This window comes from Aquarana catesbeiana, linkage group LG05 (assembly GCF_042186555.1).
Source record: "Aquarana catesbeiana isolate 2022-GZ linkage group LG05, ASM4218655v1, whole genome shotgun sequence".
In the NCBI taxonomy this organism is placed as follows: domain Eukaryota; kingdom Metazoa; phylum Chordata; class Amphibia; order Anura; family Ranidae; genus Aquarana; species Aquarana catesbeiana.
In genome coordinates this window covers 3,180,015-3,201,917 of record NC_133328.1, presented here as the reverse complement: position 1 = coordinate 3,201,917, position 21,903 = coordinate 3,180,015, and the positions used below count along the sequence as shown (strand labels likewise).

General features: G+C 44.1%; 1 long non-coding RNA gene across 1 annotated transcript in view; it reads left to right on the top strand.

The window, feature by feature from the left end:
- Nucleotides 1-19,819, top strand: part of LOC141145758 (uncharacterized) — a 91,951-nt gene extending 72,132 nt beyond the window's left edge. The window contains exons 5-6 of the long non-coding RNA XR_012244628.1: nucleotides 12,778-12,879; nucleotides 19,545-19,819. This is a non-coding gene — a long non-coding RNA (uncharacterized lncRNA). The remainder of the gene's footprint in view (nucleotides 1-12,777; nucleotides 12,880-19,544) is intronic.
- The last annotated feature ends 2,084 nt before the right edge of the window (nucleotides 19,820-21,903 follow it).

Sequence of the window (21,903 nt, the reverse complement as noted above, 5' to 3'; positions counted from 1 at the left end):
TACCAGCCCTTGGTTGCACCGGCCCTAACACCAAGCTGAGACAAATGTGGAACTCCTGGTCTAATTGGTATAAGGAAATCACCAAGATATAACTCTTGATAATTACTCATACATGTTCCCCTCCTTGTCCCCCCCCCTTCCTTTTTCCTGCCCTTCCCAAACCTGAAAAATGCTTGTTGCATTTCTTCTAGAACCTAGTTATATGAATGAGAAACACAGTTACAACCCAGGAATATTATAAAGTATAAGGATATTGAACTTATTTGTAGGGATGAGCCGAACACCCCCCTGTTCGGTTCGCACCAGAACATGCGAACAGGAAAAAAGTTCGCTCGAACACGCGAACACCGTTAAAGTCTATGGGACACGAACATGAATAATCAAAAGTGCTAATTTTAAAGGCTTATATGCAAGTTATTGTCATAAAAAGTGTTTGGGGACCTGGGTCCTGCCCCAGGGGACATGGATCAATGCAAAAAAAAGTTTTAAAAACGGCCGTTTTTTCAGGAGCAGTGATTTTAATAATGCTTAAAGTCAAACAATAAAAGTGTAATATCCCTTTAAATTTCGTACCTGGGGGGTGTCTATAGTATACCTGTAAAGGGGCGCATGTTTCCTGTGTTTAGAACAGTCTGACAGCAAAATGACATTTGGAAGGAAAAAACACATTTAAAACTACCCGCGGCTATTGCATTGCCGACAATACACATAGAAGTTCATTGATAAAAACGGCATGGGAATTCCCCCCCAGGGAAACCCCGAACCAAAATTAAAAAAAAAAAAAATGACGTGGGGGGGTCCCCCTAAATTCCATACCAGGCCCTTCAGGTCTGGTATGGATATTAAGGGGAACCCCGGCCAAAATTTAAAAAAAAAAATGACGTGGGGTTCCCCCTAAATTCCATACCAGACCCTTCAGGTCTGGTATGGATTTTAAGGGGAACCCCGCGCCAAAAAAAAAAAAAAAAAAACGGCGTGGGGTTCCCCCAAAAATCCATACCAGACCCTTATCCGAGCACGCAACCTGGCAGGCCGCAGGAAAAGAGGGGGGGACGAGAGTGCGGCCCCCCCCCTCCTGAACCGTACCAGGCCACATGCCCTCAACATTGGGAGGGTGCTTTGGGGTAGCCCCCCAAAACACCTTGTCCCCATGTTGATGAGGACAAGGGCCTCATCCCCACAACCGTGGCCGGTGGTTGTGGGGGTCTGCGGGCGGGGGGCTTATCGGAATCTGGAAGCCCCCTTTAACAAGGGGACCCCCAGATCCCGGCCCCCCCCCTGTGTGAAATGGTAAGGGGGTACTTACCCCTACCATTTCACTAAAAAACTGTCAAAATAGTTAAAAATGACAAGAGACAGTTTTTGACAATTCCTTTATTTAAATACTTCTTCTTTCTTCTATCTTCCTTCATCTTCTTCTTCTTCTGGTTCTTCTGACTCTTCTGGTTCTTCCTCCGGCGTTCTCGTCCAGCATCTTCTCCGCGGCGTCTTCTATCTTCTTCTCCTCGGGCCGCTCCGCACCCATGGCATGAGGGGAGGCTCCCGCTCTTCTCTTCATCTTCTTCTTTATCCTCTTCTCTTCTTCATCTTCTTCATCTTCATCTTCTCTTCTTTTCTTCTGCGGGCCGCTCCGCATCCATGCATGGAGGGAGGCTCCCGCTGTGTAACGGCGTCTCCTCGTCTGACGGTTCTTAAATAACGGGGGGCGGGGCCACCCGGTGACCCCGCCCCCCTCTGACGCACGGTGACTTGACGGGACTTCCCTGTGACGTCACGGGGAATGCCACAGGGAAGTCCCGTCATGTCCCGTGCGTCAGAGGGGGGCGGGGTCACCGGGTGGCCCCGCCCCCGTTATTTAAGAACCGTCAGACGAGGAGACGCCGTCACACAGCGGGAGCCTCCCTCCATGCATGGATGCGGAGCGGCCCGCAGAAGAAAAGAAGAGAAGATGAAGATGAAGAAGATGAAGAAGAGAAGAGGATGAAGAAGAAGATGAAGAGAAGAGCGGGAGCCTCCCCTCATGCCATGGGTGCGGAGCGGCCCGAGGAGAAGAAGATAGAAGACGCCGCGGAGAAGATGCTGGACGAGAACGCCGGAGGAAGAACCAGAAGAGCCAGAAGAACCAGAAGAAGATGAAGGAAGATAGAAGAAGCATTTAAATAAAGGAATTGTCAAAAACTGTCTCTTGTCATTTTTAACTATTTTGACAGTTTTTTAGTGAAATGGTAGGGGTAGTTTTGTACCCCCTTACCATTTCACACAGGGGGGGGGGCGGGATCTGGGGGTCCCCTTGTTAAAGGGGGCTTCCAGATTCCGATAAGCCCCCCGCCCGCAGACCCCCACAACCACCGGCCACGGTTGTGGGGATGAGGCCCTTGTCCTCATCAACATGGGGACAAGGTGTTTTGGGGGGCTACCCCAAAGCACCCTCCCAATGTTGAGGGCATGTGGCCTGGTACGGTTCAGGAGGGGGGGGGCCGCACTCTCGTCCCCCCCTCTTTTCCTGCGGCCTGCCAGGTTGCGTGCTCGGATAAGGGTCTGGTATGGATTTTTGGGGGAACCCCGCGCCGTTTTTTTTTTTTTTTTGGCGCGGGGTTCCCCTTAAAATCCATACCAGACCTGAAGGGTCTGGTATGGAATTTAGGGGGAACCCCACGTCATTTTTTTTTTTTTTAATTTTGGCCGGGGTTCCCCTTAATATCCATACCAGACCTGAAGGGCCTGGTATGGAATTTAGGGGGACCCCCCCACGTCATTTTTTTTTTTTTTTAATTTTGGTTCGGGGTTTCCCTGGGGGGAATTCCCATGCCGTTTTTATCAATGAACTTCTATGTGTATTGTCGGCAATGCAATAGCCGCGGGTAGTTTTAAATGTGTTTTTTCCTTCCAAATGTCATTTTGCTGTCAGACTGTTCTAAACACGGGAAACATGCGCCCCTTTACAGGTATACTATAGACACCCCCCAGGTACGAAATTTAAAGGGATATTACACTTTTATTGTTTGACTTTAAGCATTATTAAAATCACTGCTCCTGAAAAAACGTCCGTTTTTAAAACTTTTTTTTGCATTGATACATGTCCCCTGGGGCAGGACCCGGGTCCCCAAACACTTTTTATGACAATAACTTGCATATAAGCCTTTAAAATTAGCACTTTTGATTTCTCCCATAGACTTTTAAAGGGTGTTCCGCGGCATTCGAATTTGCCGCGAACACCCCAAATTGTTCGGTGTTCGGCGAACTTGCGAACAGCTAATGTTCGAGTCGAACATGAGTTTGACTCGAACTCGAAGCTCATCCCTACTTATTTGCCTAATTATACAATCCCAGGTAAAGATCTAGAAAACTGGATATGTAGCATACATCCAAAAACAAATCCCCCCAAATTCCTCCCATTGACCATGACAGCCCCAGTCAGAGCATGGTGTAAACTAACATCCACCACTTGGAGAAGCACTCCAACAACACCCATCAAATTACCCCTATCTGTCCTTAACTTGCTTATCCCTGACCTCCATACACATAAATGGTCCAAACAAGACCCCCTAAGACCAATAAGATCAAACCTTTCCAAAACCTTAAAACAGAGCTAAATCTAGGCCCAGAATCACACTACCAATATCTACAAATCGTACACTGTCTCAAAAACAACCCACAACTTCCAATCTCTAGCTCTACACAGGTAACACATTTTACTTGCCACACGTCCCTGGAAATAAATGTATTTCCTTATTTCATAGCCTTCTACAGGAAAAAAAAAAAACAATTCCACCACTCCCTGACTTTTGACCAAAGGAAGCGAGATTTAGGCAGATCATACTCAGGGTCAGAATGGCAGAGAGCGCTCAAATCCACATATGATGCCACAAAATGCACAGCACTGTGGGAACTCACGCAAAACATCATTCAAAGGAGGTAATTAACCCCAGATAAAATAGCTAAATTTGACCATCAAACATCTCCAGAGTGCTGGAGGATGCGGATCAAAGGGATCTTGTTAATTGTGGGAATGCCCACAATTAACAAAATACTGGCAAGAACTCTTGATCCTTTCACAAATTACAGGATCAACCCTACTACCATCGTCTGATCTAGCTTTACTAAATTTAAATATAGATCTCATACCCATAGCTCACAGGAAAGTAATAGCCCACATATTACTGGCAGCTAGGCTCAACATAAAGTAGTTACAATGGTTCAGACTCACCACAATTACGAGACACTTCTATTCAACAACAACCAAGGGCCGTAGCTGGTTGCACCGCCCTAACACCAAGCTGAGACAAATGTGGAACTCCTGGTCTAATTGGTATAAGGAAATCACCAAGATATAACTCTTGATAATTACTCATACATGTTCCCCTCCTTGTCCCCCCCCCTTCCTTTTTCCTGCCCTTCCCAAACCTGAAAAATGCTTGTTGCATTTCTTCTAGAACCTAGTTATATGAATGAGAAATACAGTTACAACCCAGGAATATTATACAGTATAAGGATATTGAACTTATTTGCCTAATTACTGTATTTGTTCAAAAGATTAATCTACGTACCCTTGATTATAGTACATATATGCTTATGTTTATCTGTTTGTAACATTGTTTGTAACTTGGAAATGCACAACAATAAAAACGATTGAAATAATAAAAAAAAAAAAAAAGGGTCAGTTTATTACTAAAATCAAAGTGTATATCTGGGCTTCAGTGGTTACTGGGCTGCTTTCAAACTGATCCACAGGTGCAGCGCAGCGCACCTGTCCTGTGGATGACCTGCACAGAGCCATAGACTTCTGTTACTACCTGCAGGTTTGGTGCGCTTTCTAAAAAGCTCACCAAAACTCCTGAATGCAGGATATACTAGAAGTCTATAGCAAAGTGCCACAGGAAAGACACAGGTGCCCTGCGCTGCACCCACGGTGCCAGTAAACCGAAGTGCATCAGAGTAAAAGCAGCCTTAGGCCTCTTTCACATGATTGGTCCGATTGGGTCTGCCTGTCTGTTTTTCAGGTGGACCCTATCGAACCCTCCATTCAGCTCTATGGGGGGGCAGATATAAACAGACCTGCCTTCCTCCAATCCAATCCGCAAATATAAACAGAAGGGGGTCCATCCCTTTCCGTCTGGGTGGATTTTAGGGCCCATGAAGTAGAGCGCGCTGTGTCTGTGTCCATAAAGTGGACATCCGCCCGCTCCGCTCATTGTGGCTTGTGACCGGTTACCAAGTTGCTTAAGTGGCCCTCGCTCTTCAAAAGGTTGGGCACTCCTGGCTTAGTATAGGTTATCTTTAGGTATTTATTGAAGCGTACCCCCAGGGGGAGCCGCTGTAAATCAAATGGTTCCTTCTCCAATCTTAAAGAGGTTACTAAAAAAAAAACCTGTAAGACAAAGGCATAATGAGAAATACTTACCTTAGAACAAAGCCTTCCAGCGGCGCCCGAACACCGCTGAGGCGGCTGATAACTTTCCCGCAGTTACTTCCGGTTTTCACAGGCCCCAGCGCTGTGAGTGGCCGGAGCCGCGATGACATCACTCTCGTGTGCGCGGGAGCCGCCGTTCACGGCACAGGGCTCGGAAGGAACGACATGTCACCGGCTGCATGTAACGTAAATATCTCCTAAACAGCGCACGTCTAGGAGATATTTACACTACCCATAGGTAAGACTTATTATAGGCTTATCTATAGGTAAATGTCAGCAGAGGAAGTTTACTTTATCTTTAACTTGTTCAGATCCGAGAGCCGAATGACAGCTACAGCGCGAACCTACTTTGCCGGGACTACTTCTATTGACGTCCTCCCGTGCCCGAGTGGCATGCGTGCCCCCTGCAGGGCGAGCACGGCATGCTCTGTGATCAGCGAGTCTATGAGACCCTGACCTCTTACCACGTGATCAGCTGTCAGCCAATGACAGCTGATCATGTGATGTAAACAGAGCCGGTAATCGGAGGAGGAGAAAAAAGAAAGCCGATTACCGGCGACTCTCAGAGGGACATCAGTCCTGATCAAGGAGAGCTCCCGCTAGCCCATCTGTGCCCACCTGTGCCACCTACCAGTGCACAACAGTGCCGCCTACCAGTGCCACCCATCAGTGCCCACCAGTGCCGCCTCATCAGCACATATCAATGAAGGAGAAAAATGACCTGTTTGCAAAATTTTATAGCAAACTATGAAACATGATTTTTTTTTTTCAAAATTTTCCATCTTTTTTTGTTTAGCAACAAAATTCCATTCCAAAGACATGGACATTAATATGAAGTTGATGCCCTCCCCTCCCCCAATGCCCATTAATATGTAGTGGCCCCTATGTGGCTATAACCTCCTCCACTCTTCTGGAAAGACTTTCTTTTAGATTTTGGAGGATGTCTGTGAGAATTTGTGCCATTTGTGAGGTCAGGTACTGATGCTGGATGAGAAGACCTGTCTCGCCATCAGTGTTCCAATTCATCCCAAAGGTGATCGGTAGGGATGAGGTCAGGGCTCTGTGCAGGACAATCAGGTTCCTCCACACCAAACTGGTCAAACCCTGTCTATATGAAGCTCTCTTTGTAGGCAGAAGACCTGGCTTGCAATTGATGTTCCATTTCATCCCAAAGATGTTCAGTAGGATTGAGATTGTGGAGGTAGGTGAGGAGTGCCATGAGTGATTAGAAATGTTTGGAAATGCCAACCAGTTTGAGAACAATGATCGTTTAATTGGTGTATGACATAAGCAAAGCCAACGTGTTTTGTTGGATTCAGACTCCCATTTTCCTGGGGATTTGGTAGTCTTAGATTTGTGGGTTGTCGGGCCTGCAGTATGTGTACTAATATGATATGTGTTCAGTGTTCTGAAGTATCTGTTCTACCTGATGCGATAACATCCTCCACTTTTCTGGAAAGGATTTCTACAAGATTTTGGAGGGTGTCTGTGGGAATTTGTGCCAATTTGTGAGGTCAAGTGCTGATCTTGGATGAGAAGACCTGGCTCACCATCGGCATTCCAATTCATCCCAAAGGTGATCAGTGGGGTTCTGTGCAGGACACTCGAGTTCCTCCACACCATACTGGTCACACCATGTCTTTATAGAGCTGGCTTTGTATGCAGAAGACCTGGCTTGCAATTTGTGTTCCAGTTCATCCCAAAGGTCTTCAGTAGGGATGGGGTCAGGGCTCTGTGCAGGACACTCGAGTTCCTCCACACCATACTGGTCACACCATGTCTTTATGGAGCTGGCTTTGTATGCAGAAGAATTGCTGTGGCTCTGAAGAAGAGGGTTCTCCCTCGTAACGTGTAAGCCGTTTGTGATGCCATCTGGTTCCTCCAAACATCTGGTCCAGGTTGCAGGTGTCTAGAGATACTGTTCACAATTGCTGGAGTTTTGATAAGCTCGTTTGTGAGTATTATTCTTGTTATATTTTATTAATAAATGTTATCTTTGGTAATGCACAAGGTTGGTGCGCCCTCCTTCTCTTTTTGTATGTTTCAGTTCTAAGGATACCCATTGTTCTGAGGAGGGCAGCAAGACCTGTGACATTCCATATTTTTCCCAAAAGGGTTGGCTACTCCACCTACTCATTTGACCAAGCTCCAGAGCGTAGGAGATTGTATGGTGTTGTTTGTATGCAAAAGACCTGGCTTGTAGTTTGTGTTCCAGTTCATCCCAAAGATGTTCAGTAGGGATGGGGTCAGGGCTCTGTGCAGGAGACTTGAATTCCTCCACACCAAACTGATCACACCATGTCTTTATGGAGATGTTGGTTGGAAAGACCTTGCTCATTCCAATTCATCCCAAAGGTGTTCAGTAGGGTTGAGGTCAGGGCTCTGTGAAGGACACACAAATTCCTCCACACCAAACTGGTCACATCCTGTCTTTATGGAGCTGGCTTTGTACACAGGGGACAGTCATGGTGGAACAGAAAAGGGTCTTCACCAAACTGTTACCACAAGGATTGAAGAGCACAATTGTCTACAATGTCTTTGTGTGATGGAGTATTACCAGGACCCTTCACTGGAGACCCCCCCAAACTCAGTCATTTGGAGGGGGGAGCATGTAGTTTGGCCATATAGAGTATGAAATATTTCCTATTAATATTTAAAATGTTCTTTTTTAGGTTGTGTTTCCCAACCTTGCCCCACTGTTAGAAAGAAGTTGTTCTGTTTCTGATTTCTATTTCGCAATTTTGCCAAATTCCTGTTTCTAACAATAGTTTCGATATAGTAAAACTGGACAGTCTCTGATAGGATAAGGAGAACAGAGACTTTGTAGATCGTAAGCTCTACCTCTTTTATGGCAAATTAAAGGCAGCTTACACCGGATTCCAGTTGACCAAGGTGTGCAACATAAGTAACAATATGTTTATTGTAAACAAACCTATAGTGTAGCGCTAAAATGGCAACTTAATCACCCTGAAGAGAAAATATTGTTATAATAGGCAAACTGTGAACATAAATTAATGTGATATAAAAATGGACTAGACTGATCTAATAATCAAATGTCCACGTATATAGTGTCCAATGTAATATTCCTTCCAATTTTCAGTGGTGGCAGGAACTACGGGGTCACACTGGATCAGGACTGAACCAAAAAGCGTAAGAAAGCGCTCAGATAGAAAGGGTGGGTACTCTTACCGATATAGATGGATGCACCTACCATACGGCAGTGCGTCTGACAGACATGGTACTGGAACTCCAGTAGTATGTTGATGCCAAGCTGGATGTTTGGACAGCAGCCACGAACTCCGATCTGCCCGGGTTGGATGGTGGTTTCCAAGATGAAATTCCCAAACCGGTCGGCCACCAAAACAGTCCACACTGGCAAAAATCAACAGCACTCAAGCGTGAAAAGAAGAGGAAAAAGGGAAGCTCCACGTGGTGCAGGTTGGTTTATTGGAAATAAAAATTGGCAATCCAAAAATAGATAAAAGTGATCACAGGTAAAAACAGCAATGTGAGAAGCAGGAAGCATGAGCCCTACGCGTTTCGACTGAAGAGTCTTCAACTGGGGCATGATTTTGCCAAATTCATGTTTCTAACAACGGTTTCAATATAGTAAAACTGGACAGTCTCTGATAGGATAAGGAGAACAGAGACTTTGTAGACAGTAAGCTCTACCTCTTTTATGGCAAATTAAATGCAGCTTACACCGGATTCCAGTCAACCAAAGTGTACAACATAAGTAACAATATGTTTATTGTCATATTATGTACAATATGTTATATGTCATCTCTTTCAACCAGATACATTTCTGTGAATTTTTGCTACTGTAACGGCTGCGCCTGCAAATATGTTTTCCGTTGTTCACGTCTTTTACAACCGCGATAAAAACTTTGTTGTAAAAAAAAAAAAATAATAATAATAATATAATTCCTAAAGACTTTTGGTAAATTATTCATAAATAAATGATGCCAAGATATAAAACAGTTACCTTGGAAAAAGTGAAGTGATATTAAAACTGCACATTACCCGGCAAATGGTAAATAATTATAACGTGAGACCAATTTGTTGTTTTGTGTTATTAAAAATTACCTTTTGATTGGAAAAAAAAAAAGCCCAAAAAGAAAGAAGTTGTTCTCTCTGTTCTCTTGTATCAGAGTGATTAGTAGAATGTTTCTATTTCTTCTATTTCCGGCATTTTTGGTGCCACCGCCAGCATTTCAGTACCACGGCCGCTCGCCTTTTGATACCACTTCAAGTGAACAGGGATCCCCCACAGACGCCCTGTGTCCGCGTGCGATTGCAATGCGTTGGTGCGCCATTTACTGGGTTAAAATAGGCAGTGAGAAGACATCACCTCCTTACCGCCTGTCCAGTGCCTCTGAAAAGCGATCTGTACACAGATAACTTTTCAGAGTGGGCGGTCGTTTGAAAACTTAGCGTAACAAAAACATTGTTGTAGTTCTTATTTCATTCATATGGACATCGAAGGTGTTATCTTTGACAGGCATACAACTTTCATTAAAAGTGATAGAACTATAATAACTAGAAAAATGGACTTTCAAGGCACACAAGTATTTTAACTATAAAAAGTAAAAATGGTTTATTTTATTATAATCTACACAAATAGAAACAAATACTTTGGATAATACAGTTCACAAAGAGAAGTTCTATATATATATATTCAATATTCCCTGCCCTACGTACAACCAAGACACCACGTGTTATAATGTAGAACTGTAATAAAACATTCAGAGATAAATGGGGAACGAATTCCCGAGCCGATGTTACGATTTGTGAATGGAAGATGACGAGTTGTGGGTCAGATTGCAGGTCCAGGGAGGTATTTTCTTAATGGCTCGACATGTTTCGTGTCAGGGGAACGCTTCTTCAGGAGCTAAGGAAAGTTCTGCTGGATGTACATAAAATGCATCAATAAATATAGTATGTATAAAATATAAACACCAAACATACTTCAGGGTAGAAAGCAAAACATTGAATGAGGTATAAAGTATGCTCCGACCAAGTAGAAGAGTCACATGGGAACCCCACAAAGGAACTGGTCACCCGGGGGGAACTGGGGAACCTATTATATAGTGTATATATATTTATATTAAAATATCAGTTCGTAAAGCCTAGTATCAAATGGATTATTTATTCCTCCAAATCCCAAAAGGAGAGTACCAAGGGTAAATATTAATAAAGTACAGGGAATACGGTAGGATTGCTACCACCGCTATTGAATTACAATTAATAGATATTGGGAGGAAATAAATCTAGTACACTGATGGATACAAACAAGATTAAAAAATATATTAACCAAAAAATACACACAGCTTACCATGTTCTAGTCAAGCATGATGGAAAACATATCAATGTGGTGTTTCAGCTGGAAAATCACTTATTTGTATTAAAAAGCAATATATACAAGGCGTTGCGGGGGCACCATGTATAGCCAAGGCTCCCAGTTTGAAAATAGGCGTTAGTAGAAAGTCTTGTAGGTAGTAATAGGTTAGTGACTTGAGGAGGTTAATATCTACAAGCTAAAAAACAGAGAAAGACGATGTAAAGTCTTTTAGTATTAGCGGTCCCTCAATAAGGATTAAGGTCAAGAAGTGACAAGCTTCAGTGGTAATAGCTTACCTCAAGTTTGTTATAGAAGGGCTATAAAGTATGGTGCGGCTCCCTATGGTAGAACAACATCTGCTGACCATAAGGCAAAGCTGTGTGTGTTAAATAGACCCCCCCCCACTTGAAACGCGACGAGCCCGAACGGGCGCGGCGCATCTCGGTCCGACCGCTGGCTGCTGCGCATGTGCCGGGTGACGCCGCCGACACAGCAGCGCTTGGCCAATGCGACAGCAGCAGAGGCGAGGACTTGAGGGAAACCACTAGCTACTGCGCATGTGCTCGGATGACGTCGCCGGTACAGGGGCGCTCGGCCAATGCGACAGCAGCAGAGGCGGGGACTGAGAGGGAGCCCGAAGGCGCCCCGTGTCCCCGTCAATCGCCGCACATCCGGTCGGAGGAGAGGACCGGATGCGCGGCGCTGTGCGGTCGAGTTTACCGGCCAAGGACCATGAAGTCAGCCAAGCGACCAGGACCAGGGAAACGAGCTATGGGACCATAACCTCAGAAATGACAGAAATGACTTTGTGCTCTGGACTGAGACAAGTACACACTATAGAGGGATAGGCTTTGGTCAGATTTCATGTCTGAGGTTTAGAAACACTTTAAATTGGTCGCATTTGGCAAATGCGGGGGTATAATTCTTGACTTAGCCGGGAAGGAAAGCACTACGAGCATGGCATGTGTACGCGCCACCCCCCCCCCCTCCCCTCCCCTGTTGGAGGGCAGTAAAACCATAGCTCAACCACCGTTCTGGGACGCTGTTATATGACGGCATCCCAGAACGGCCGCTCTCGTGCACCCATGGGGGCATGCAGTGCTGCGATCACTAGGACACGGCGCAACCCCGATCTCTGTAAAGAGCCACGGCTCTTTAACCATGTGATGGGCTGTGTCCAATCACAGCCGGTCACATGTAAAAACAGAGATGCCGGTAAGTGTGAGGAGAGGAGACCCGATCAGTGGCATCTCCTCACAGGGGGCACAAAACATGTAATCAGGGCATTGATCATTAGTGCCCTGATTACATTATAGCGCCAACAGTGCCAGCAATCAGTGACCACCACTGCCCACAAGTGCCACCGATCAGTGCCCATTAGTGATGCCAGTCAGTGCTGGCTATCAGTGCCGCCCATCAATGCCCATCAGTACTGCCTATCCGTGCCGCCTATCAGTGCCACCTATTAGCGCCCATCAGTGCGGCATATTAGTGCCACCTAATCAGTGGCCATAAGTGCCGCCTCATCAATGCCCACCAGTGCCGCCCATCAATGCCCATCAGTACTGCCTATCCGTGCCGCCTATCAGTGCCCACCAGTGCCACCTATCAGTGCCACCTATTAGCGCCCATCAGTGCAGCATATTAGTGCCACCTAATCAGTGCCCATAAGTGCCGCCTCATCAGCGCACATCAATGAAGGAGAAAAATTACTTAGTTACAAAATTTACTGATAGAAACTAAGAAATGTTTTTTTCTAAATTTTTGGTGTTTTTTTTTTTTTTTTTTTTTAGTAAAAAATAAAATACTCAGAAGTGAATAAATACCATCAAAAGAAATCTCAATTTGTGGAGAAAATGATAAAAATGTCCTATGTGTACAGATTTACACGACCGCACAATTGTCATTCAAAGTGCGACAGCGCTGAAAGCTGAAAAATGGCGTCAGGGCAGGAAGGGGGGGGGGGGTAAATGTGCCTGGTAGACAAGTGGTTAAAGTCCCTAAACTTTTTTCTTTCTTAATGCAGACGATGGCTCCTGACATATGTGATGTGCGTCTCCCGGGAGGATTCGGGAGCGGGGGATACGTCATTCTCACCCGGCATGGAAAAGAAAACTTTCATTAAAAAGTAAACAATGAAATAATATAACGGAGGGGGAGGGGGAGGGTTTAATAAATGTCAGTATAATACGGGAATGAAGGTGATTCTCCATTCGATCGAATGATCGCCTTATAATACAGAACAATCCTTCCATATGTGAGACCTTTCCGGTGAGAATCCCGCCATTAGCCGGCAAGTCCCTCCGTTATTTGTCACTCGGCGGGGAGAATAAGTAACATTAATAACTACGTCATTCAGAACACCTTATTTCCAAATGTCAGACACGCCGACTCATTCAATTACAAGGAGGGGGGAGGGGGGGGCTTTGCTGTTGTTACCGATTAATAATCCAATCTTCATTTTCAGCTAATGTCAAACACAATGACTCACACTTCATCTCCCATCCCCCGAATGTTTTATTTCTACAGTTGTCAGTACAAGCGGCTCCCCCAACGCCGCACTGACACTTTATTATATAGAAGGTGAGGCCGAAAAAAGACACAAGTCCATCAAGTCCAACCTATGTGTGTGATTATGTGTCAGTATTACATTATATATCCCTGTATGTTGCGGTTGTTCAGGTGCTTATCTAATAGTTTCTTGAAGCTATCAATGCTCCCCGCTGAGACCACCGCCTGTGGAAGGGAATTCCACATCCTTGCCGCTCTTACAGTAAAGAACCCTCTACATAGTTTAAGGTTAAACCTCTTTTCTTCTAATTGTAATGAGTGGCCACGAGTCTTATTAAACTCTCTTCTGCGAAAAAGTTTTCTCCCTATTGTGGGGTCACCAGTCCGGTATTTGTAAATTGAAATCATATCCCCTCTCCAGTGTCTCTTCTCCAGAGAGAATAAGTTCAGAGCTCACAACCTTTCCTCATAACTAAGATCCTCCAGACCCTTTATTAGCTTTGTTGCCCTTCTTTGTACTCGCTCCATTTCCAGTACATCCTTCCTGAGGACTGGTGCCCAGAACTGGACAGCATACTCCAGGTGCGGCCGGACCAGAGTCTTGTAGAGCGGGAGAATTATCGTTTTATCTCTGGAGTTGATCCCCTTTTAATGCCAATATTCTGTTTGCTTTGTTGGCAGCAGCTTGGCATTGCTGAGCCTATCATCTACTAGGACCCCCAGGTCCTTTTCCATTCTAGATTCCCCCAGAGGTTCTCCCCCCAGTCTATAGATTGCATTTATATTTTTGCCACCCAAATGCATTATTTTACATTTTTCTACATTGAACCTCATTTGCCATGTAGTTGTCCCTCCCCCATTCATTTGTTCAGATCTTCTTGCAAGGTTTCCACGTCCTGCGGAGAAGTTATTGCCCTGCTTAGCTTAGTATCGTCTGCAAATACAGAGATTGAACTGTTTATCCCATCCTCCAGGTCGTTTATAAACAAATTAAATAGGATTGGTCCCAGCACAGAACCCTGGGGAACCCCACTACCCACCCCTGACCATTCTGAGTACTCCCCATTTATCACCACCCTCTGAACTCACCCTTGTAGCCAGTTTTCAATCCATGTACTCACCCTATGGTCCATGCCAACGCACCTTATTTTGTACAGTAAACGTTTATGGGGAACTGTGTCAAATGCTTCTGCAAAATCCAGATACACCACGTCTACAGGCCTTCCTTTATCTAGATGGCAACTCACCTCCTCATAGAAGGTTAATAGATTGGTTTGGTGAGAACGATTCTTCATGAATCCATGCTGATTACTGCTAATGATATCATTCTTATTACTAAAATCTTGTATATAGTCCCTTATCTGACTATGAAGTCGGCTTCTTAACCACTTGCCACCCGCCATATATATATCAAAATGATGTCGGCAAAGTGGTTCCAGTAGCCTGACCAGACGTCATATGACATCTTCAGGATATTAAGCCGCTGCGCGCCCCCCATCGCGGCGATCGTTGTTGTGGGGTGTCAGTCTGATACACCGCAACTCCGATCTCGGTAAAGAGTCTCTGACAGAGGCTCTTTACCACGTGATCAGCCATCTCCAATCACAGCTGATCACAATCTAAACAGGAAAAGCCATTGATCGTCTTTTCCTCACTGGTGTCTGTCAGGCGCAAGTAGAGGAGAGCCGATCGGCTACTGCTCTGACGGGGGTGGGGGTCTGTGCCGATCGATTATCAGCGCAGCACCCCTGAGGATGCCGCCCCAGGACCACCAGGGATGCCCACCACCAGGTATGCCACACTAGACCACCAGGGATGCCAATCAGTGCCCACAATGGATGCCAACCAGTGCCCACAATGGGCATCACTGATTGGCAGCCATTATTGTTTGGCACTGATTGGCATCCATCACTACCATACATTACAGTACACCAGTGCCACCTATCAGTGCCGCATATCAGTGACCATCATCACTGCACCTCATCAGTGCCCATCAGTGAAGGAGAAAACTTACTTATTTACAAAGTTTTGTAACAGAAACAAAAAAAAAAAATTTTTTTCAACATTTTCTGTCTCTTTTTTTTTATTTGTTTAGTAGAAAAAAAAAAAAACGCAGAGGTGAAATACCACCAAAAGAAATCTCTATTTGTGAGAACAAAATGATAAAAATGTAGTTTGTGTACAGTGTTAGATGACCACACAATTGTCATTCAAAGTGCAACAGCGCTGAAAGCTGATAATTGGTCTGGACAGGAAGGTGTATAAGTGCCCCCCGGTATTGAAGGGGTTAAAGTGGTTGTAAACCTCAGACATGAAATCTGAACAAAGCACATCCCTCTATAGTGTGTACTTGTCTCAGTCCGGAGCACTGCGTGTCATTTCTGTCTGCTGCCTCCTTTCCTCTGCTATCTATCTATCTGCAAGTTTTCCTGACACCAAGAGCTAAATAGTGACTCGGGGAAAGGGAGCTCCAGTATACAGCCTGTGATTGACAGCCTCGGCTCTGTACCTGTGTGCTGTTTGAAGGAAAGGGGGGGGGGGTCTCTTCCCTCCAATCAGCTGTCAGAGCTCTCCCCACTGAGCTCTGCAGAGTGTAACTTCAGCTCTCCGCCCCCTTTTTTCCTGAACTCTCAGACAAGCTTTAAAATTCTGCATTTTGTAGACATGTGTACTGCCGAAAAAATGTGTTAATTTTCTTTTTTCTGTTTCATTCGTTTTTTAGGGGTTTTTTTTCCGTTTTTCGGGTCATTCGTTATGATCACAATTCGTAAATTAAAAAATCCATAAATTCGAGAATTTGAAAATTTGTAAATTTGAAAATCAGAAAATAAGAAAGAAAATCCAACAATTTGAGAAAATAACTAACTAATAATAACTAAATATTAAATGATAGGTATTGGAATTTCCTTTCAAATTTAGCTGTTAGTGAACGTAACGAATACGAATTTATCAGAAGTTACGAAATAACAAATGTAATGAAACAAATTTATCAATAAATAATAATAAAACGTTTTCATTATTACTGTTGTTATTTATTATTATTAATTTGTTCTGTTCCATGCGTTTAGATGCGGCATTCATTATCTCGGTTAATTCGTAACTTCGGATAAATTCGTTACGTTCACTAACAGCCAAATTTGAAAGGAAATTCCAATACCTATCATTTAATAGTTAGTAATACAGTAGAACCTCGGATTGTGAGTATTTGTGAGTAACGAGCGTTTCGCAATACGAGCAATTATTTGTTAAAATTCCTGAGTGTTGTCTTGCAAAACAAGCATGATTCAAGCCTCTGCGGTGTGCAGTACCGCATTTGGCCAGAGGTGCGGGGGCGCCAGTGACGCTCGGAATGGTTCGGAAATACTCAGAATTACTCGGAAATACTCAATTCCCAAGTATTTCCGAACCTTTACGAGTATATCCGAGTCTCTCCAGCGCCCCCCCCACCTCTGGCCACATGCGGTATTACATGCAATAGAAGTCAATGCGGAACTAATTATCTTTGTTTCCATTGACTTCTATGGGGAAACTCACTTTGATATGCGAGTACTTTGGATTACAAGCATTCTCCTGGAACAGATTATACTCCTAATCCGAGGTTCCACTTTAGTTATTATTATTATTATTAGTTAGTTATTATTTCAGATTTTTTTAATTTTAGGATTTTCGAATTTACAAATTAACGAATTCCTGATGGTCAGGTGTCAGAAGGGCCAGATTTATAAGGAAGCCAAATTGTCCCTGCCTCCCCCCCCCCCCACAGAAGGGGCCCCCCCCTCTATACAAACAAGGTCTATATGTGACCCTGGGGTGTCAGTCTGGAGGAGAGGGCATTCCTAAGCTTGCATCCCGGCCAGCACTGAAATTAGCCCGGTGAGCCTTTCCTAATCATTTGGCTGCAAATTGGAATCGGTATGTGACTTGTATCCGGTGTTCTGTCTTCTCCCGCTACCTCTGCCCAATATAGTCATACGTGGTGTTCATATCAATGAGAGTGGGGGGAGGGGGGGGTTTGCCATTCTCAGGAACCTTTCCCTCCACTTTACACTCTCCATTATAAGCCGATTACCATCCCCAACCACTCACTGGCTGGAAACACAACCAAAGCGATGCGGGTTCCCTTATTTAAAAGGTTCCCTGCCCAAAATGGCCACCAAAAGTCACATGAGAGCTCAGTGTCCAATCAGATCACCTCTCCTCTATATGGAGTCCCTGAGGGGTCAATTCCTTCATAAGACTTCCTTTCCGTGTAATAGCACAGAGCCCCCTACAGGTGGGAGGGATAACTACACCGTCCTACAAGCTGACCACTCCGGGTAACGCCCACATGAGATGCTGAACCTTCATGATTGAAAGAACTGAAATTAATGATGATGCTGGATGTCCTCCAACCAGGAAATGACGACTCCTCTCATTTTTTAGCGGTTTTATTTGGGTGTTTTTGAGTGTTTGTGTACAGAGTTTTTGAGTTTTGGCATTTTTTTAATTAGCCAATAGAGAAAAATATCACCTGTTTCATCATTTGTTGCCACGTTTTTCAGCTTTTTTATCCACTTTTATTTATTATTATGTATTTATTTATTAATGCTTTTACTTTGTTTTGTTATGAGTTAAAGGTTAGAGGTAATTTATTTATTTATGTATTTACTTATTGTTTATTTATTTGTTAGGTTAAGGGTTAGGGGGTTAATATTAGGGTTGGGGTTAGGCTTTAATACAGTGCCTTGAAAAAGTAATAATGCTAAACCCTAATATTACCCATAATCCTCAACCCTAACCCTAACATTACCCATAATCCTCAACCCTAACCCTAATACTACCCATCATCCTCAACCCTAACCCTAACATTAACCCCAAACCCTAATATTAAACCCGAACCCTAATATTAACCCCGAACCCTAATATTACCCATAATCCTCAACCCTAACCCTAATATTACCCATAATTCTCAACCCGAACCCTAATATTACCCATAATCCTCAACCCGAACCCTAATATTAAACCCGAACCCTAATAATAACCCCTAACCCTAATATTACCCATCATCCTCAACCCTAACCCTAATATTAACCCCGAACCCTAATATTATCCTCAACCCTAACCCTAATATTAAACCCGAACCCTAAAAATTCAACCTTAACCCCCAACCCTAATATTACCCATAATCCTCAACCCTAACCCTAATATTAACCCCGAACCCTAATATTAAACCCGAACCCCAATATTACCCGTAATCCTCAACCCTAACCCTAATATTAAACCATAATTTGAAACCCTAGCTCTAATATTAACACCTAACTCTAATACAGTGCCTTGAAAAAAGTATTCATACCCCTTGAAATCTCCCACACTTTGTCATGTTACAACAGAAAACATAAATGTATTTTATTGGGATTTTATGTGATAGACCAACACAAAGTGTCACATAATTGTGAAGTGGAAGGAAAATGATAAATGATACAAATAAATATGTGAAAAGTGTGGGGGAGGGGGCATTTGTATGGCGCCCCCCGGAGTCAATACTTTGTAGAACCCCCTTTCTCTACAAGTCTTTTTAGGGATTTCTCTACCAGCTTTGCACATCTAGAGAGGACATTTTTGCACATTCTTCTTTGCATATCCAGAAAAATGCCGGGGTGTAAACTAGGGCTGGGGAAAAAATCGATTTAAATCTTGAATCGAGTTGAGAGGTCAAATCGATTCAAAATTTAAACAAATCGATTTTTTTAGATTTTTTTTTTTCACCGCGCCGGTCCTGAGGCGCTGCGGGCAAAGGAGTTTTTAGGTGAGGCCACGGCTTCGGCCTAGTCTGCCAGGCCGGACGCCGCGGACTAAGCGGAAGCAGTGGCCTCGCCTAAAAGCTCATGTCTGCAGCGCCTCAGGACCGGCGCGGTGAAAAAAAAAAAAAATCTAAAAAAATCGATTTGTTTAAATTTTGAATCGATTTGACCTCTCAACTCGATTCAAGATTTAAATCGATTTTTTCCCCAGCCCTAGTTTACACCCCGGCATTTTTCCAAAAGAAAAAAAAAAACTCGATTGGACTCGTGAATCGAGTTTTTTTTAAAGAGAATCAAAGATTTTTTTTTTCAAGAAAATCTCCCAGCCCAAAATGATAATGATCATCTCCCAGCATTAAGTAAATTTACTTAAGTTTACTTAATGCTGGCAGATGATCATTATCATTTTTTAGTTTACACCCCGGCATTTTTCTGGATATGCACATACTTACAGTATGTATATATATCTTTTTTTTTCTTTTTTCTTTTCTTTACCTGCTAGATTTTCACCCTCCATGCTCTTTCTGGTGGTTCCTGTGAGCCCTGACTTGCCGTTCTACACGGGCAGAACTTCTCCCAGCTTCCAACATAGATCAATTGTACACCTGAGCCACTCCATACTAAAGAGGGTAGCAAGATCCCATAAATTGGATGCTTTGTGTTTTTGCCCGATGGTGGCTTTATAACTTAGTGGACCTCCAGACGTGGGATACCATCTACCTGCAATGATGCTGTGTACCATTTCTTATTAAAGGAACATGTGATTTGTGAGTAACCATTATACTTTTCTTAATAGAAATGTATCAGCAGGCTTGTATTCAACCCATGAAGAAGGAAGTATATACAGAGGGGACGGAAAGTATTCAGACCCCCTTCAATTTTTCACTCTTTGTTATATTGCAGCCATTTGTTAAAATCATTTAAGTTCATTTTTTCCCTCATTAATGTACACACAGCACCCCATATTGTACACACAGCACCCCATATTGTACACACAGCATTCCATATTGTACACACAGCACCCCATATTGTACACACAGCGCCCCATATTGTACACACAGCACCCCATATTGTACACACAGCACCCCATATTGTACACACAGCCCCCCATATTGTACACACAGCACCCCATATTGTACACACAGCACTCCATATTGTACACACAGCACCCCATATTGTACACACAGCCCCCCATATTGTACACACAGCACCCCATATTGTACACACAGCACCCCATATTGTACACACAGCACCTCATATTGTACACACAGCACCCCATATTGTACACACAGCCCCCCATATTGTACACACAGCACCCCATATTGTACACACAGCACCCCATATTGTACACACATCACCTCATATTGTACACACATCACCTCATATTGTACACACAGCACCTCATATTGTACACACATCACCTCATATTGTACACACAGCCCCCCATATTGTACACACAGCATTCCATATTGTACACACAGCACCCCATATTGTACACACAGCGCCCCATATTGTACACACAGCACCCCATATTGTACACACAGCACCCCATATTGTACACACAGCCCCCCATATTGTACACACAGCACCCCATATTGTACACACAGCACTCCATATTGTACACACAGCACCCCATATTGTACACACAGCCCCCCATATTGTACACACAACACCCCATATTGTACACACAGCCCCCCATATTGTACACACAGCCCCCCATATTGTACACACATCACCCCATATTGTACACACAGCACCTCATATTGTACACACAGCCCCCCATATTGTACACACAACACCCCATATTGTACACACAGCACCTCATATTGTACACACAGCCCCCCATATTGTACACACATCACCCCATATTGTACACACAGCCCCCCATATTGTACACACAGCACCTCATATTATACACACAGCACCCCATATTGTACACACATCACCCCATATTGTACACACAGCCCCCCATATTGTACACACAACACCCCATATTGTACACACAGCCCCCCATATTGCACACACAGCACCTCATATTGTACACACAGCCCCCCATATTGTACACACATCACCCCATATTGTACACACAGCCCCCCATATTGCACACACAGCACCTCATATTGTACACACAGCCCCCCATATTGTACACACAGCACCCCATATTGTACACACAGCCCCCCATATTGTACACACAGCACCCCATATTGTACACACAGCACTCCATATTGTACACACAGCACCCCATATTGTACACACAGCCCCCCATATTGTACACACAACACCCCATATTGTACACACAGCCCCCCATATTGTACACACAGCCCCCCATATTGTACACACATCACCCCATATTGTACACACAGCACCTCATATTGTACACACAGCCCCCCATATTGTACACACAACACCCCATATTGTACACACAGCACCTCATATTGTACACACAGCCCCCCATATTGTACACACATCACCCCATATTGTACACACAGCCCCCCATATTGTACACACAGCACCTCATATTATACACACAGCACCCCATATTGTACACACATCACCCCATATTGTACACACAGCCCCCCATATTGTACACACAACACCCCATATTGTACACACAGCCCCCCATATTGCACACACAGCACCTCATATTGTACACACAGCCCCCCATATTGTACACACATCACCCCATATTGTACACACAGCCCCCCATATTGCACACACAGCACCTCATATTGTACACACAGCCCCCCATATTGTACACACAGCACCCCATATTGTACACACAGCACCTCATATTATACACACAGCACCCCATATTGTACACACAGCCCCCCATATTGCACACACAGCACCTCATATTGTAC